The sequence below is a fragment of the Myotis brandtii genome, unplaced genomic scaffold (genome assembly GCF_000412655.1).
Source record: "Myotis brandtii unplaced genomic scaffold, ASM41265v1 scaffold410, whole genome shotgun sequence".
Classification (NCBI taxonomy): Eukaryota; Metazoa; Chordata; class Mammalia; order Chiroptera; family Vespertilionidae; genus Myotis; species Myotis brandtii.
The window spans coordinates 341463-359070 of record NW_005365764.1 but is presented as its reverse complement, the minus strand read 5'-3'; the positions used below and the strand labels follow the sequence as shown (position 1 = coordinate 359070).

General features: G+C 55.1%; 1 long non-coding RNA gene across 4 annotated transcripts; it reads right to left on the bottom strand.

Annotated features, from left to right (window-relative positions):
- Positions 1-1352: 1352 nt before the first annotated feature.
- Positions 1353-10327, bottom strand: LOC102258347. 4 transcript variants are annotated; one of them, XR_001363510.1, is made up of 3 exons: positions 10225-10327; positions 3781-5856; positions 1353-3213 (listed from the first exon to the last, which is right to left on the bottom strand). It is a non-coding gene; the product is annotated as an uncharacterized LOC102258347 (long non-coding RNA). The 4 variants fall into 4 exon arrangements; XR_001363511.1 differs by having other exon boundaries at positions 1353-4600; positions 4824-5856; XR_001363509.1 differs by having other exon boundaries at positions 1353-5202; positions 5350-5856.
- Between the last annotated feature and the right edge of the window lie 7281 nt (positions 10328-17608).

Here is a 17608-nt window from a genome sequence, read left to right as displayed (position 1 = left end):
TGTGCAGCGTCCCTGTCTCTGTGGAGCCAGCCTGGAGAGCTTCTATAACATGAGCGCTGCCTTGCTCCGGGCCGGCTGCTCCTGTCCGTGATGGTGGCTGTGCCGGGAGGAAGAGGAGGAGGAGCAGGAGCAGGAAGAGGCCCCTGTGAGGACCAGAACTGGCAAGTTTTACACGATCGGGACCACATAGGAGCAAAGTCCGTAGTCGCACACCGCCGTCCTTGAGTATCTGAGCCCCCCACTGCCCGCTCCGTGATTAAGGTGTGGGACTTGGACCTGGGGGACGATGAAAACCGTGGGCTCGGGCCCGACACTGTCTTAGTTGCTCTCCTCCTTAGGTTGCTTTTGCTGCCTATCCCTCCATTTCCTTGTTCCCAGCTTCCCTCATCCCCCTCCTTTTAATTTTATATTTAATATATTTCCATTGATTTCAGAGAGGAAGAGAGAGGGAGAGATAGAAACATCAGTGATGAGAGAGAACCGTTGATCGGCTGCTTCCTGCACGCCCTCCCCTGGGGATGGAGCCCCCAATCTGGGCGACCAACTAGAAATCAAACTGTGACCTCCTGGTTCACGGGTTGACACTCAACCATTGAGCAACACCAGCTGGGCCTCTCTCACCCCCCTTCTAAATCTCCCCCCCCACCCCCAACTGATGTTGACAGATCTGGAGCTTATTTAGGTAAGGCCCCCCGGGGCCCGGGCACATCCGAGGGCCGCCTAGAGCAGTCTGTGAAGGCATAAAACAGTGCGTGCCTGCCTTTGCCGTCTCTTAAACACGAGGAAGGGAGCCAGCCTTCCTCCCCCACCTCCGGGCGCCGGGCCGCCTCTCCCCCGGCAGTTTCCAGGGCTGTCTTGTCTGCCTCTGGGCCTGGCGGCAGCAGCCAAGGTAAAAGCCCCCCCTGCCCAGCTCCCATGACTCATGCCCCTCTCCATGCCAGCGGGCTGGGCTCACCAGGCCGACACGGGGAGGGGAAGGCGGAAAAGAATCCGAGGGGGAGAGGGCACCTGGGAACGAGGACCGTCCGGGCGCCAGGTGCGAGAGTTTTAAATAGAAGCCCGCTGACGCTGCACCTGGGGTACCGACAGCTGGCGCCCGGCGGACCGGGTCTTTGCAGAAGGACCAGCCAGCCAGGGCCAGTCCTCATGTCCCATGACTCCGCGGCAGCCCAGGCTGCGGCCCGCGGCAGCCCAGGCCGCGGCCCGCGGCCCTTCCGTCTGCGCATCTCGGATTCCGAGCTCAGGGGCTTATTTCCTAAGTCACATGCTGCTGAGTTACTTCTCGCATTCACACACACATACACACACACACACATACACACACACACACATACAGACTCTGTTTTCCAAAATGCAGTCAGACATGGGAATTTTATGACATCAAACCCCCCAAAATGTGGAAACGTTGGTTTCAAACGACTTAATAGGGGGAAAGAATCAACCCCCCCGATTCGCGATGGCTCAGCTCCGTCGCTAGCTCGTTTCTGAAGCGGCGACTGGCACGGGGTTAGGGACGGGGCCTGGGAGGCAGAATCCAGGATTCATATATGCCCGGTCTTGGCACCGCCGCGCGGTCTCTGATCTGGAAGTATTTCCCCTTCAGACAGGAATAGAGAGGTTACTGGTGGGTCACTCCCTGTCTCACAAAAGGCTTTTCAAGGCAGATGAAAGAAACGTCGTTCTGATCTGTGAGGGGTAACCAGCTGTCAGTGTTCAAAGCAGAAAGATGGGTGAGCCTCGGGGACGGGTCTCCGGGGTGGGGGGTCGGTGTGTAACCACGGTGGGCTGAGAAATACAGGGTCACAGCTGGGCCGAGAGGGCGACGGAGGCCTGCTCCCTCGGGTGTCCCTTACCCAGACGTTCCAGCGGGCTGCTGTCCCTCTGCCCGTGGCTTGAGCATCGCCGTCTGGAAAGCCTGGGTAATGGCCGCCGGCCTGCGAGGCTGCCTCACCCACAGCCGACCAGGGAGAGCTCTGCTCACACCAGCGAGCGCCAGCCTGCAGATGGTTTCCTCCCGGGAGCTCACGGAAGCCAGGAGCCGGGGCCCTGGAGGAGGGCACCTGCCTTCCTCAGTCACCGAGGCTCTGTCTTCCTCTGGAGGGACCCGCCTGCCGGGCCCTGGGAAAGCGGGGCACACAGAGTCCCGGGGGCGGTGCAGGGGCGGCGGAGGCAGAGCATGGCCTGTCCACACGGCTCGCCCGGGAACCGGCACGCAGCTTCCTGCAGCTTCAAGAGCTTGCTTAGCGCTTCACGGAGGGTGAAGTCCTCAGTCACTGGGGAAACTGGCAGAAATGCCCAGGGCTGAGGCGAGTGACTGGTGTGCAGGGGCCACGCCTTGATTCCTGTGGATACGCCGGGTATGGTTCTGGGCGGGGGGCTGTGGCAGCGAATAAAAGTGTGAAAATTCCCTGCCTGCGTGGAGCTGACATCCAGTGGGGAAGGCAGATAAGGAAGACACAAGCCGCGTGGGCTGTTTTCGAGGGGATGGGAGCTCGTGGGAAATCACACGAAGGAGGGGGCGTGTGTGGAAGGTGCAGGGACCAGGGACCAGGGTGGTGGGGAGGTCTCACCGAATGTTGGGCATGTGAGGGAAGGAGGGAGGGTGCCGTGTGGACGACCTGGAAAGAGTGTTGTAGGCGGAGGGAATGGCACGTGCCAAGGCCCTGAGGTCGGCGAGTGGCGAGTTCACGTCTCAGCAAGGCGGCCATGCAGCTGCAGCCGAGCGGGCAGAAAGCGTCGGCGATGGGACCAGAGAGTGCGAATGAATGAGCTTTGCTAGGGCCCATCTTCAAAAACTTCCAGCAGCATCTTCGAGGGGAAAGACCAGGTAGGTGATACGATGACGTGACTGGGACAACGGTGGATAAGACAGGCTACAGGACTGATGGCAGGAACTAGCACTGGGGTGCCAGGAGCGGGGTGACGGCCTAGCATCTGGGGTCTGAGGCAGGTTGCGCCTCGAGGACGCGTGGAAGAGCAGGGACCTGAATGGCCCTGAGCAGGCTCTCTGGACCCCACAGGAATGTCGACTCTCGAGTCGGGAGAGATGCTCTGCGTCCTCCTGTGGCAGCCGGACGGACCCTTTAGGTAGGAGAGCGCCGAGTCTTCACCTAACACGGCCCCTGCTCAGGGCTAAGGAAGAAAGCTGGGACGGCGTCTCCTCCACGCGGTTCTATTCTTGCGTCTGCATCAGCGGCCGAGGGTCTCACCACCCTGTTAGGAGGCGAGAACGTGGCGCTGGGAACACACTGTGCCTCGTGGAGGCTGAGAAAGGGGGCGCTTCCTCAGGGGTCTGCCTTTGCACCCCGTTCTTAAACCACCTCCCGCTCCAGCTTCACCCCCAGACTTCGTTCGGCAACCCTGCTCGAGCGTCTGATGCCCAGTTACTTTGGGATCCAAACCAATGGCTCTCTCTGAGCCTCCTGCCACTTGACGGCACTGAGATGAGAAATCGCCACGGAGCCGCCTCGGACTTCAACCCCACGCTGCGCGGGGCCCACGGCCACTCGCACGGCTCAGGACGCGGGGGGACAGGCCAGGGACGGGCGCGCCCCTGGCGGCTTCTGAAGCCGCGTGGAGCTGAGCCCTGTCAGGCTGCGGGCTGCCCCCTTTCCTTACTGCCCCGCAGTTTCCCCAGTCCCTCCGCGAGCGGCAAGGACACGGCTCCATACGTGTGTGCTCGTGCAGAGGAGTGTTCTGGGCCCGTGGGAGCTTTTGTTTTTGTTTTTGACCAGTGTGGGGAGTTGGCCCGGGACACGCCGGCCTGTGGGACATGGTTACCTTTGGAGGTGGCGTCCCAGGCACTCTGAGTCACTCTCTCACCACACAAGTGGAGCCATCCTGGAATAAATAATTTTAAAAACACAAAACAAACAAACCTACCCTGTTTCCTGGCAGCTCCGAAGCTCCTACGGGGTGAGATGTCGCAATACCAAGGGGGCAAGTTGGAGGGTGAGTGCTGGGTTGTGGGGAACTTGGACGTGCCCTCGGTGTGCCAGGCTGCAGCCCGGGCTCTGTCGGCCTCTGCAGGGAAGGGGCTAGCAGAGCAGCGAGCGGGGCCAGACCCCAGAAAATGCCAGAGACAGTGGCCACCCTGGGCAGGCTGCGGGAAGGGGGCCCTGGGAGCCCTGTCAGCTCCGGTCAGGTTCTAGTGGGAACGCTGTGTGCTGACCAGCAGCGCGAGCCCTCTGCCGAAACCCCAGCTGTGCTGGGAACTGACCTCATTCATGAAGTAAACACTGAATCAGATACCAGCGGGCCTAGCCCTGGTGGAGTGGAAATAACAGGGACGTTTCCATCATTACGAAGCTGCCAATTGGACTTGGCCGGAGGAACGCTGAATATGTCCATCGGAGTGAGTTCATTACCTTTTCCTGCCAACTCCATCAGAAGCCAATGGCCTTGTTGCGGTTGAAATTATTTGTATGAAAATGCTTTACTTACATTTCAGCTTTTATACCCCAGATAATGTACTGGAAAGCAGCGTCGTCTAGCAACTGGAAGACAATATTGGGAGCCCGGCGGTTGGCATGCAGTCCTGGCCGCGCCCGGAGCGCTCTGCTGGCCAGCGGTTACCGCACTTGGCCCTGGGATCCTGTTGCTGGAAGACGGGTTGGAGAGCAGGGTCTGTCCCATGATCCGGGTTCGGGCGCAATCCCGGGTCCCGGTGTTTGTGTTCGACGTCGCGGGCACCTCTCTCACGTTGGCTTACCCCGCCCCCGCCCCCCTCCTCCCGCTTAGCTCAGAGGCCGCGCACCCGGGCCACAGGTGGGTCCTGTCTGTCCTTGGCTCCCTTTCCCCCCTCGCTCCTCCTTCCTTCTCACTTGGGAGATGGAGGAGTCGGTGTGTTACTCCTCTGTGTGTGATGCGGTTCCACCTTCTGGGAGAAGCAATTTGCAAAAGCGGTTCCTCCCTTATCCTCACGGACATGGAAGCAGCGGAGCTGAAGTGTGGAGCCAGGGGCCCCGGGTCCCTCCCCAGCTCTGCCCCTGGGGTGACGGGCGACCAGGGGGCAGGTCACCGAGACTCTCTTCTGTGCCTCCATCTCAGCACCTGGGAAACACAAGTGGACACAGCACCTGCTGGACAGGGGCGCTGGCCGGGAGGCGTCCGGGGTTCATTCCTGCGAAGCACTCAGCAGAGCCTGCCGCGTGGAAGAGCCGAGCGTTAGCCTCTGTGGTCACTGTCACGGCCATTACTAGTCTGAAGGAGTAAGAACAGACAATCCGAATGGACATGATCCCGTGATACCTTTACGAGGTGTGAACCCACAGCGGCATTCCAGGCAGGGCGACAAAAAGCCAGGTGACTCAGCTGGGACCGATTCACTGCGTCGCTTAAATCGCTTACCAATTTCATTTTTAGTTTCTTTCTATCTGTCACCCGGGGCTTATGCTTGCTATTCCTTCCTTAGAATCGTCTTGTCCGACTGTTGAGAGTAAAGTGATGCCAAGAAAGGCGCCGGAATGTGTCACCGTTTCACCCGAAGACGAGGCCGTGGATGCTTCCGCTCTGCGCTATACGTGGAGCTGAAGAACCGAGGTGCCCGTCCCAGGCCCCGGGGCTGCTTCTCCGGCTGATGACGAGAGCAGCTGGCATCTGAGTCTCCCAGAGGCCTCCTTTCCCCGTAACCTAAGCCATTTGCCCAGTTTCCTGTCAACACGGCCAAGGCTGTTTATGAATTCCCTCTGGATACCCGGGGCCCCCTGGCCACGCTGGGGCGGGAGGAGGCAAGCCCAGTGGCTGTTCCTTCGTGAGATGGAAGTAATCGGCGCTGACAAGCCTCGGCAGGGAGCGCCGAGCACCTCTGAGGTCTCGGGGTATTTCCAGGAATCGTGGGGAATTGAGATAAACGTCCTAAATTAAAAAAAAAAAAAGGATGAATTGCATAAACTTAAGGCCAATGAGCTTAGTTTTGATCACGGGCAAATTCTGGAGCAGATAATCAAATGAATGGTTGACCAGTGTTTAGAAAGGGGATTCCAAAGGTCAGTATCGATGATCAAAGGAATGCCTTTCACTGGATTATAAATCAGGTGAGCACTTCCTCTGCCACAGTGCAACGGCTTTTGACAGCAGTGTCAGGGCTTCTCATGAAATCCTCACGGACAAGAGTGACCAAGACGGCCAGAGCTCGAAGGGACATTAGGAAATCAGGTGGCACATGCTCGCTTAAGGGGGTACCACCTGCTCTGGGCCACGGAGCTACTTAGTGTCAAGGCTGGGTCTGCGCCCCAGGCGAAGGCCCCACCCACTGCCGAGCGAGGCGGAATGTTAGCAGCAGATGGGACAGTGCGGTCCCCAGGCGCTCTCTCATGGCCTGCCAAACAGTTCTGTCCTTGGCCCCAAACCCTTTAACATTCTATCAACAACTTGGATAAAGCCAAAGATAACTGCTTATCAACTGTGCAAATAACACGGGACTGGGAGGGGAGGCCAATATGTTGGAATTACAGAATCGGGATCCAAATTATCTCAGCAGGAAAGAATGATTCTATCCAACAAGATGAAATTTAACTGGAATACATGCAAGGCCCTGTGCTGGGCTCCAAAACTTGATTGCAAAAGTATAGGATGGGGCTGGAAAACATGTCCAACCTCACCCACAATCAAAGACATGCAAATGAAAGCAGCCAGGAGATAATTACTTTCCCCTATCGGACGGGACGGGCAATGATTAAAAGAGTGAAAACTCCCCCGGTCTGGTGGCTAGGGCGTGGGGAAACAGGCTCTCTCTAAACCGCCGTGGCCGTATAAACAAAAGCTCTCTTCCTGGGGGGTCAATCTGGAAATGTACAGCGAAAGCTATAACAGGCACCATTTGTCCCACCAGGTTAGTGGATAGAAATGTATCCCAAGACAAGTATACAGCCTGGCTGGTGTAGCTCAGTGGGTGGAACGTCATCCCATGGACCAAGAGGTCCTGGGTTCGATTCCCAGTCAGGGCCCATACCCGGGTTGCGGGCTCGATCCCCAGCAGGGGCCGTGCAGGAGGCAGCCGATCGAAACGTGTCTCATCGTTGTTTCTATCTCTCTCTCCTCCTCCCTTCCTCTGTGAAATCAATTAAAAATACAGCTGGTGTAGCTCAGTGGGTGGAACGTCATCCCATGGACCAAGAGGTCCTGGGTTCGATTCCCAGTCAGGGCCCATACCCGGGTTGCGGGCTCGATCCCCAGCAGGGGCCGTGCAGGAGGCAGCCGATCGAAACGTGTCTCATCGTTGTTTCTATCTCTCTCTCCTTCTCCCTTCCTCTCTGAAATCAATTAAAAATACGTTTTGAAAAACAAAGACAAGGATGCAAAGGGTTATGCAGAAGGATATGCACAAAAGCACTGTTAAGGAAAGAATACTTTTGGAGCCGATGTTCAGTTTGGGAACAGAAGACCTGGGGCATCAGAAGGGCACCATACAGCTACTGTCAACCACTCGTTGCTATCAGGAGGAGGGGTTAGGGTCTGTCTGTGTCGCTCCTGAAGGCCAGACCAGGATTTACAAGAGATAGATGTGGCCTAATATGACCAAGCAGATTCTAACCATCAATTCTGTCCCCAATTAGAATGGGCTTCCTTGTACCTTCCCAATCCCTGGCCGATGGCCCTTAGTCCAGGGCGTCAGAGAGGACGGTCACAGTTCTGCAGCCACGGGGATGCAGTGCTCACTGTGGTTCCTCCGAGGGAAAGAGGCAGTGAGTCTTGTCTGCGTTAAATCATCAAAGGGTGGAGTCACCATTCGAGTTGATGGTGGGTGGGAGGCCACAGCAGGTTCCATTTCCTGGCACCGAATTCTGGGAATGGAGTGAGAAAACTTCCTGCTGCCCAGCACAACCCTTACGGGTTTTGGTTCCCAGTAGACCGACAAATGGGGACGTGTGCAACTGCTCTCTCTACACCTTTCCTCCTTTGCATTAATTTCATCCGAAACTTCCCGTTTTCATCATAAACCACATCCATCATAAATCACACTGTATCCAGCACCCGGAACGCAGAGACTCAGTACTTTGGAATGCCTCTCCTTAGTGTGCTCGGACATTTCTTTGCTCACCACTTCAGTGGATGAAGTCCGTTCCTAGCCTCTCTTCCGTCCAGTCTTCCCATCGACGGGAAACACTCATGGCCACGCGTGGTGGGTCCACAATGCGACATGCAGTTCACGTATCGCAGTAATGTACACGTGAAACCTATGTGAGCCTATTAACCAATGTCCCCCAAACACATTGAATTAATTTTAAAACCCCTCCCTGAGCCCTCCCTGTAAGACACTCATATGCCGCCTGCCAGGGAGCCCTCACTGTCACTCCACTCTGGAGCCGGGGGTCGCCTCCTTCCAGCCCATTGGTGGCGAGAGTACTTTTTCATGAGGCAACTCATCGCATTACCGACAACGCCGCAATGCCCGACCAAGGCCCCTCACTCTGAGCTCAGGCCACATGGGCCTGTCATTTCTTCCAACTTGTCACAGTCCTTCCTGTCACAGGATGTCTACTCATATCCCTTTCTTTGCCTGGAAGGCATCCTTTGGATCTTAATTAATGCTTGAGCTGAATTGTGCTTCCCAGCTCATCTGCTAAAGTCCTAAACCCCAGCGTCTCAGAACCGGGCTGTATTTCAAGCCTGGTGGTGCTTTTAAGGAGGTAATTATGTTAAAATGAGGCCGCTAGGGTGGGCTCTAATCCAATCTGACTGGTGTCCTTACAGGAAGAGATGAGGACCCCGGGAGAGACACCAGGAGTGCAAGTGCCCAAAGGAAAGACCGTGTGAGGACACAGCAAGAAGGTGACCACCTGCAAGCCAAGGAGAGAGGCCTCAGGAGAAACCAAACTTGCTGACACCTTGATCTTGGACTTCTTCCCTCCAGGACTGTGAGGAAATAAATTCCCGTTGTTTCAGCCACCGAGCCTGTGGCATTTCATACGACAGCCCAAGCTGACTAATAGAATGAAGAAGTCACTGCTCTTTCCCACCCTCACCCCTTTAGCACTAATTGCTTGTCCTCCGTCACAATTTGTGAATAACCGTTTATTTGGATGACTGTATGGCTATTGTCTGTAACGCTTCCTCAGGATATAGACTCCAGGGGAGGGAGGAAACATGTGCACTGAGGTTCTCCATTACGACTCCAGCCACCAGCCGTGTGCTGGTCACACGGGGAGGTGTTTCATATTGTTGAATGAAAGGCAGAAGTATCATTTCATTGATATAAAAAATGAGGAAACTGAGCCAGGCCGGGGTAGCTCAGTGGTTGAGTGTTGACCTATGAACCAGGAGGTCACGGTTTGATTCCCAGTCAGGGCCCATGCCTGGGTTTTGGGCTCATTCTCTAGTGTGAGATGTGCCTATGAACCAGGATCAATGATTCTCTCTCATCATTGATGTTTCTCTCTCTCTCTCTCTCTCTCTCTCTCTCTCCCCCCCTCTCCCTTCCTCTCTGAAATCAATAAAAATGTAATTTAAAACAATATAAAAAACCGAGACTCAGAAAGGTTAAACTTCCTAAAAGTCACAAAGCAGCTAAGTGACAAAGGGGGCTGGAACCCAAGCCCCTAAAGCTCTGTCACTTAACCACTACTTAACCCTCTAATTTTGAAATACATCCATTCACTCAACAAATACTGAGCACCTACCACGTGCCAGCTTCTATCTAGGAACTAGGGATGCAGCGATGACAAAAGAGACAAAACTGCTGCCTTCATATGGAGAGAGGACACCAAATAAGATAAAGAAATAAGTTTTAGTGTATATTAGGTGACAAATGCAATGGAGCCCAACGGGAACGTGGGATCAGGGAGTCAGATTTGTAAAATCAGGAGATTAGAGGCCTTTTCGAGTCAGGCCTTTTCAAATGAGGTGAGGGAGGGAGCCCTGGGGATGTTTGAGGACAGTAAGTTCTGTGTCCCAGAGGCAGAAGTAGGCACGGCCAATGACCTATGTGGCGGGAGTAAAGCGAGGGGGTCAAAATTAGGAGAGGGACGCAGTGAGTTTCAGGAACCTGGTGGTGCAGGAATGTCTGGCCATGAAAAAACGTTGGCTTTTACTCTGACAGCGGAGTCTTGGGAAGGTTTTGCGCCGAAGAGCAACACATTCAAGCCTTACTGGGGCCTCCTGCCCCACGCAGAATCCGACCTAGAGCAGCTTGAATTTTTACTTTCCTTGGACCAGTGGCACTTCCGATATTTACTATTCTAGTTTAAGAAACCCAACAAACTGAATTTTGTGCTCTGACTCTACCTTTGGGGATTCCTGGGATCGCCGGTCCGGACAGAGCGAGAGCGTCCGGGTTGCCAAGGGAACCCACGCGGAGAGCTTACCACCGGACCTTTCACGCGCTTCCGGAACCTCACCAACGTCAGCTGACCAGTTCTCCTCCAATCCCCTCTCGGGGGCGGGGATCAACGCACCGTCTCCACAGCAACGCCTACGCCAGTCCCAGCTCAGGGCTTCCGCACGGCGGAGGCGCGTTAGGATGACGTCACGCACCCAGCGGCGCTAAAACGATGTCAGCTTTGGCTCGGGAGACAGGGCTCTGCAGAGAGGGCTCCCCAGCCTGGGACACTGCGCATGTGTCACCTCAGATTGGCTCGTGTTGCCAGCCCTCGCTGGAGCGCCTTTAATTTTAGCCGGAGAAGTCATCGGGGGTGCCAGTCCCGCTGGCTTTCTGGGTGCTATTTTGAGGGCAGATGTCCCAGAATCAGACAGTTCCTTCACTTTGTCTTGTTAGTCTCTTACCTCTTCTGGCGCATGCCTCGTTGCATCCATACACCACCTACCAGTCTGAAAATGCCAGCTGAATCCCCAAATTGCTGTTGCCAGCAAGCTTCCTCTATCAGACCACCTACCAGCGGTTCTCAGCCTGTGGGTCGCGACCCCTTTGGCAGTCGAACGACTCTTTCACAGGGGTCGCCTAAGACCATCCTGCATATCAGATATTTACATTACGATTCATAATAGTAGCTGTTACGGCCAAAGGTGATCCTGAGTGGGGCAGTGAAAGGATTGAGAAAAGACAGACAAGAGAATGAAAGCTGGGTCTCGGTGGGACGCTGCTCCCTGATGAGACAGCGCGGCGCCCACAAGCTGTGTCTTTATTTTATAGCAGATGCCAGGAGGCAAAGTAGGGGCTTGATCACGTTGTTTACAGCATTCTCGTGAGTTTCAACCTCACTCAACTATATGCACCGGAACTCTATCACAAGGCACGTGGGGCCACGTGTTCGGACCATACCCCCCCCCCCCCCCACGGAGGGGGGGGGGGGGGGGGGGACGACAGGGACCCCATCTTCCTTCAGGTGTTGGCCGGAACAAACAGTAAGTTCCTTTGGCATCTTTGCGTTTCTCAGGCAGTCACTTTAAGGAGTGACTTAGAGTAGGGTCACTAGGATGATAGAGTCATCCTAGGGATGTAGCCTTGAGCTGTTAGACACTATGTGAGTGTTTGTTCAAGTCTTTATGGGTCAAGGTTGAGGCCTACCTGAGAAGGGGCTCAGAGGAGCCTGGCTAGAGTTTGGTCAAGGAGAGCATTTTTGCCAACATCCAGGGGTTTTTAGTTGTAAGAGGGAGGACTGGACAGAATAAGGCTTCTCCATCTTGGCAGAACCAGAAGTCCTTGCTATTAGGATTTTTCAAAGCTCCCCAGGTGATTCAAACATAAAACAAAATTTGAGAACCAGAAGGCCAAGAAGAGAACTTTGCCCTCCATTGTTTGAATGCCCTTAACAAAGAAAGGCATTCCTCTAAGCCAGTGGTCGGCAAACCGCGGCTCGTGAGCCACATACGGCTCTTTGGCCCCTTGAGTGTGGCTCTTCCACAAAATACCAACTTCTGCGCACGGGCCACAAAGTTTCAATCGCACTGTACGTGCGCGCCCGCATGTGGTATTTTGTGGAAGAGCCACACTCAAGGGGCCAAAGAGCCGTATGTGGCTCGCGAGCCGCGGTTTGCCGACCACGTCTCTAAGTCAACTATGGGAACTTTTAAGGACTTGTGACTTATGTTGACCGTTCATGGTTCTTTCTAACCTGCTTTCAGATGTTTAGCCAGGATCCAAACAGTCCACCTGGCTAAGAACATGGCCTGCAGGTAAATGAATTGTCATGGTTCTGAAACTTATGAAGTACCCACTGTCCTGGGCAGTATGCTGAGCCCTGGGTACAGCGATGATGACAGTTCCCCCATAGGTGACAGCTCACTTCACTGATTAATTCAAGAAACATCGCACAATTGTGTGCCAGGCACGGCTTGGGTTGTTACTGCTCATGGAGAGAATGAAGTGTGGTCTAAGGTTTAGGATTCGTCCCGGAGTCAGATTTGATTTCGAACCTTGGCTCTGCTCCTTACTTGCTGAGTGATCCTGGGTGAATTACCCTTGTTGCCCCTCAATTACATGATTCATAAAAATGGGCAGAATAATGCCTACCTCCAGCCTGGCTGGTGTGGCTCAGTGGTTGAATGTCAACCTATGAACCAGGAGGTCATGGTTCGATTCCCGGTTGGGGCACCTGCCTGGGTTTTTGGCTCGATCCCCAGTGGTGGGTGCGTGGCAGGCAGCCAATTGGTGATTCTCATCATTGATGTTTCTTTCACTCTCTCCCTCTCCCTTCCTCTCTGAAATCAATAAAAATAAATATAAAATGCCTACCTCCTAAAGGTGACTGATGAGACTTAAACCGCATGCCTGGGTTTGAGGAATCTTTTCTTTCCACTTCCTTACATTTCTTCCCTTCTCAGTCTCTGTCTGTCTCAGGCCTCACACTGAGGACACCACCACTAGTGGGAAAACAGCCCCCTGACCAGCCCACGGCCTCAGAGGTCGTCCGCAGATTCTCCTCAAATTGTTTTAAAAACAGCTTTCATCCAGACGCTGCTTTTTGTGGGTCTGTGTGCTGAGGCCAAGTTATATTTAAGCAGAGCCCTCCCACCTCCTCCCCAAACAAGCTCCTCCAAAACCACCCAAATCCAAAAGGGCAAAAAAATAAAACATAAAAAAATAAAACAAAATAAATCCTTTTCTCCAAGTGCCGGGGATCGGAGGGCGGCCTGTGTGACAGGGCAGAGCCTGGGCCGCTGTCGGAGGACGAGGCTCTGTAAGGGCTGGGGAGCGGGTGTCTGGCTGCCCTGTCGCCACCGGGCCTGTGGTTTCCTACCCTGTCTGCATCCTCGTCCCACCAAACAGCAGCGGGAGAGAAAGCAGACGTGCACACCGGCGGACACACACGCCCAGACTGCGCGGCCTTCAGAGGAAGCGGAGCACCAGATGTTCTGGGTTTCCTGTTCGGTGCTTCCACAGCTGGTCGAGTCTGTGGTTGTGGTTTGTCTGTCTCGGGCTCATGTGAGAGACAAAAGCTGGGCTGACGGGAAACCTCCCCTCCCGGCCCCCCCCCTCCCTCAGCTCTAACTGATCAGCCACTTGGAAGCCTGGCGGGTCAGACGTTTCCTGAAACACCCAGAGCTTGGATTCTCCCCGGAGGAGGCTCTTCCCGCCCCCCACCCCCATCCCCAAAAAGCAGCCCCTGGACTGGTGGCCGGCCCTCAAAGAACCTGGGGACGATAGAAATCTCTCCAGCCCTAACTGGTTTGGCTCAGTGGATAGAGCGTCGGCCTGCGGACTGAAGGGTCCCAGGTTCGATTCCGGTCAAGGGCATGGATCTGGGTTGCGGGCACATCCCCAGTAGGGGGTGTGCAGGAGGCAGCTGGTCAATGTCTCTCTCTCATCGATGTTTCTAACTATCCCTCTCCTTTCCTCTCTGTAAAAAAATAAAAAAAAATCAATAAAATATATTTTAAAAAAAGCAATCTCTCCAAATACTCTATTAGCATAGACCTGCACCCGGCGGAACAGAAGGAAGCCGAGGCCAGGTTGCTACTGTCACTGACCCCGCGTCCCACACAGAACAGCCACTAAGAAGCACTCAACAGGTGAAGGAACGAAGGAGGAACAGGGGACTTGGCTTCGGGGTTAGATCTAAAAGCCCCGCCGGCCATCACTTCTCATAAGTGCCTTTGGATTCAAACAGACAAGCGTTCGAAGCGGCCCTTTGCTGCTGGTTTGCTGCGAGTGATTTGACCCCTCCGGGCCCGTTTCCTCATCTGCGAAATGGAGACGATAATATTATTTCACAGACTTGTCTGGGCCCAATGGCACACGTGGATCGGCTTGATCTGGAGACTTGCCCTAGTAACTGCTGGCTTCCTTTTCTCCTTGCAACTCTGCTGTTGACTTCAGAAGCAGATGAGATACAACGGCCGAAGCACTGGTCCCAGGACAGCTGTCTGGTGGGGCCGTGGGCATTTTGTCGGTGCCCATTGAGGGGGGATGCTGGGGTGCACACAGGGTCTCTGGGAAGCGCCACCCAGTGTCTTTCTCTGGTGTGGAGTAGGGTGAGCTTCTTGGGGTCCCAGGGGAGAACAGGCAGCGTGCTCTTTGTGGGTCCTTCTGCTGAGGCCAAGTAGTGATATTAATAACATCAGCGATGATATGAATAGTTATGGCTACTGTTTAGTCTGCATTGGGACCCGGACACAGGAACCGGTGCTCTGAGCCCCAGCCTCCCCGTTACAGCCTCCGGCTGCCCCCTCCCTGTGCGCTGAGGCCCCCACAGCCACGTGTGGCCATGGGGGTCTTGCCTCTGAGGTCTGAGGAGCGCTGCAGCCCTGGGCCAGTTACTCCACTTTCTGTGCCTCTGTCTCGTTTATAAAGCGGATAAAACGAGAACCACATCAGAAGGCAGTTGCGATGAGTAAATGAGTGAGATACACAGCACGTAGAACAGCTGTGGGCCTGGGGGAGGGGACCGCTGTGAACCGTTACAGGCACACGTGCATCGGATGCTGACAACAACCTCACGCCAGGTAGCTTCTGTTATTCGTTCCGTCTCACAGGTGAGAAAACTGAAGTTCAGCGAGAGGAAGTGACTTTTGCAAGTTCACACAGGTAGTACGTAGCCAGGGCGAGACTTTTCTCCAGTTCTTTCTCACCCCTTCTTGTGTGAGGTTTGAACCACCTCACCCCTGCCCCAGGATGCGCAGCCTCTTCCTGCCGCCCAGGACCTCACCCCCTGCAGCTTCCAGCTGGATTTGCACTTTCAGACCCAGGTCCTGACTCATCGTTTCCTTGCAGAAACTGAACTTTGCAGAGTGGCTTCTTCCCAGCAATGGTTTTGAGCTGGGAATAACCTGAGTTACTTCCCGGGGACAGTTCAGGTGTTTCTGGGACTGTTGTATTTTAACCCCAAGAAACGGCTCTTTGGGGGAGAGTCTGGCTGGGGAGACACAGGTGGTTGTCGTCTCAGCTGGGGACGTGGCCCTTGGCTGCATCCCTCAACCCCACTGCTCCGGGGGTGGCTTTGTCCGATGGAAGAGGCAGCAGGATGTGGCGCCAGGGTTCTCAGACACAGTGAGCAAAGCGATTGCCCGAGGACCTTCGAAAATCCAGCTCCAGGGCCCGTCTCAGAGCCTGCGAACTGCATTTTGAGAAATCCCGGTTTTGTGCCAAGAGACACAAGACCCAGGGCCAGGTTCTGCAGTTGCTGTGCGACCTCGCAGGACATTAAGTCTGGCTGAGCGACAGTGCTCTCGTCTTTAAAATAGGGATGAACCCTACCTCACTGGCTTCACGCCCTCTCCATGCCTTGGGATAAGAGAGAGGGCCATCTTTACGGCCGGGTTCAACCAAGCGCTGTAGAGAAATTCAAAGGAAGGCACAGACCCAGGCCCAAGCCTCAGAGAAGTTCCTTAAATCTTTGGTGAGATGGGGAACCATGGGGGCCCCTGAATATTAGCTCCTAAGCATTCCTTTGATGAAGGCTGTTGGCCAGAGGGGTGGGGTGTTGTTTGCCGCCTCCTGCACGCTAATCTCTCCACGAACAACATGAAGTAGACCAGTGAACCGGGAGCTTGAAGCAGTCAGGACAGGCCAGGTGCTGCTGCAGTAACAATCAGCCCTGGGTCTTGTGGCTGAACACCACCAAAGTTTGTTTCTTGCTCACACTGTGTGACCAGCCAGTCAGCAGGCGGTTCTGCTCCACAGACTCACCCAGGGATCCAGGCGGACAGAAGCTCCGCCTCCCAGCTGCACCATCCGGAACCCTCCATCCTCACAGGGGCCCAAGAGAGACTGGAGTGTGGGCTTTTTACTGCCTCACCTTGGCAATGACAGGCATCACTTCTGCTCAATGTCATTGGCCAACACAGGTCACGTGGCACAGCCGGGACCGTAGGAGAGCAAATGGCATCGTGGGTGAGCTCATTGTTTCTGCTCCGGGATATTTCCAAGAGGAGGGAGGTCCAGACCTCCAGCTTGGGCACCAAGATTGATGTTCTCCAGAGAGAAGAGGAAGGGGCACCTCTCTGTTGCGTGGTCCTTGAGCCCTACAGTCGGAGGAGCTCAGCTTTTCCATCTGGTGGAGTGGAGTTTTATTGGTTTGAGAATGTGGGGTTCCCTCCCCCCTTTTCTCATTCTTGCCTACCCTCAAAACATGGGAACTAGGTCAGTCTGCCCCCAGCAGCCAGCAGTCTGGCGCAGGCCCCCAGGATGGAGAGGAGCCATTGCCCAGCAGGCCGGGAGCTGCCCTAGGAGCTCCCAGGGTCCCGTGGGCGCGGGGTGGGAGGCTGATGCTGCCAGGAGGCGGTGTGCCCGGCCGCCGACCCCGCCAGAGTCCCTGTGCTCTGTACCCAGATGCCTTCAGAGATGGGAGCGCTGGCCTGGAACCCAGCAATTGGGGGCAGCGTTGCTGGAGCACGCAGCTCGGGAATGTGCCTGGAGAAATCTCTCATTCCTCGAGTGTTGGTGGATACATGCACGTATTTGTTTAACCTCAAATCAAGCCACAGCCCCCATGTCTGAGCTGCTTTGAAAGGGTTGTTTTAAAACAGCTGAGCAAGCGGAAAAGCCGGGCCTAGGTGCTGGGAGGCTGTGCAGGAAGCGGGGGCTCGGGCAGCGCCCCATCTTCCACGGGTGCCTGCTGTGGGTGGGGGTCGGGGAGGAGGGAGGCCGGGCCCTTCTCCCTGAGACGCACGCTGGCTGCACTGTCTCCGAGGCGGTTCACCCTGGGCTGTCGGGTCCCCTGGGAGCGCAGAGCGGGAGGAACCCAGGAAGAGGCCTTTGTCAGATCGAATCTCATCCCAGCTTTGCACGCTACAGAGCGGAGTTCCTGTGTGACTCCTGTCCCGCCAGCCTCCACTTCCCCCCTTTTGGTAACAGAATGAGTCTCTCCCAGGAGAACCTGCTTCATTGGTTCCTGCTTCGACCTGTCCCCTGGTTTTTATCCACCCACCCATTTACCACCTGGGACTTCTTGGAAAAGGAGTGGAGGAAGGAAGAAAGGAAGGAGGGAGTAAAGAGGGAGGGAGGAAGGAAGGTTGGGAGGAAGGAAGGAAGAGAAGGGAGTGAGTATATTGAAAGTTTCATGTATGCCAAACTCACACCCTTTTCTAGTGACTTCAGTCCTGAGAAAGAGACAGGAAGGAAGGGAGAAGGGAGGAGGGAGGAGGGAGGAGGGAGGGAGGGAGGAAGAGAGGAAGGAAACAGAATCTTGCAAGTGGAACAGAAGCCTCTCAAGCTGAGGTGGGCGTCATCGCCCCTGCACCCCTAAAACCAGCTGTGGTTACTGTTAACCTT